Genomic DNA, 1,454 nt, shown 5'->3' on the forward strand with positions numbered 1-1,454 from the left:
ATCAGAGTTGGAGCCCGAACCAGAGAATATATCACCATTGCTCATGTTGTCTTTACTCCAGTCTTCCAAACGTTTTGTGTATCTCTTGCTGTTTAATTCTGCCATTATGTTTTCTGGGAGATCGCGAATTGCTTCTGCGAACTGCTCGCGACGTGTTAGAGCAGAAATTGAACTGTTAACGAGTTCGAAAGTGCGAATGTTGCGTAGCTGTCGTTGTCCTTGAGCGTCTTTGTCGGATCTAACCTTCCATGTTGAAATCAGTAACGCTCCTGTGTCGAGCGTTAAAGAGTATTGATCATTATCAGGGTCAATGGCTAGTATGCAAGGTTGAACCATGCTCCCACCTCTGCCTGTATCCCCATAGTCTGCTGAATGATACGATATATAGTCGCCTGCACGTAACGTCTTCTTGCCAAACTCAGCGATGAAATCATTTATAGCAGGTAATTCGTGAGCTTTCATTGTGACAGCATCCAAGGATCTTCGGCGAATTGGAGCGAGATGCTTGACTGACAGTTCAAGTGCGAGAAGGTGTAATCTATTTATCTACTGCTACCAACACATGTGCCATGGTTTTGGTTCTTTCTAGTGGCTCTAGTAGTTCCCGTCCTTCTTCTGCCTAGTACCGGTCACTGGGTCCTCCAATATCTCTAGCCACGAGAGGCACAGCTGAATCCCCGATCTCATCTGATAGGACTCTCTGAAGTTAAAATCCGCGTTACGACCTACTGCTGTAGCCCTTAAAACTCGATGAGTCTCAATTGCGCCACTTTGAGGCAAAACGGCCTTTAACCCCCCGCCCGCTGGAGATGCTCTAACGCAATTAAACCCTGTTAGCTCGAGCCTTTGTTATATAGACACTGTCATGCCTTCTGTATGCTCAATTAGCTCAAACCAACCGTTCAATTAGACTCCCAGGAAATTAAACCATCATCAGTGATGACCCAAGTTAAAATGATGATGTTTGGCCTAAAGATTTACACTACCATGAATGCTAAATTTGCATACAAAAATTCATGGTAGTGATTTTTTCATTCTGCAACAATTTGTTTACTGAAGATTTCGCCAGCACTGTTATTGCTTTAGGGTACTATGACCAGCCGTGTCCTGGTTGAAGTAGTTCAATTGTAATCTACAGGATGAATTTGAGGATCTGCCAACAATGCGTGAACATGGCAAGGCTCAGCCAATCATTGGCATTACAACCGATTTCTCACGATGAATAGCCAATAAAAAAATAGTTGTCAAACGTAGCAGTAACGTGATCTGAAAAAAGGCAAAGAAATGCCCTCTTTGGCAAGATAACTTCCCCTATCCCTAAAAGTTATCATCTCCCTTCCACTTTTTAGAAATGGCAGCTTAGATGTGAGCACTGTGGTCTTATGAAATGGGAAATGCTCTCTTTCATCTCTCAACAACTAAGCTGTATGTTATACTTTATCAAAGTGACAATC

This window comes from Phytophthora parasitica (assembly GCF_000247585.1).
Source record: "Phytophthora parasitica INRA-310 unplaced genomic scaffold supercont2.7, whole genome shotgun sequence".
Classification (NCBI taxonomy): domain Eukaryota; phylum Oomycota; class Peronosporomycetes; order Peronosporales; family Peronosporaceae; genus Phytophthora; species Phytophthora nicotianae.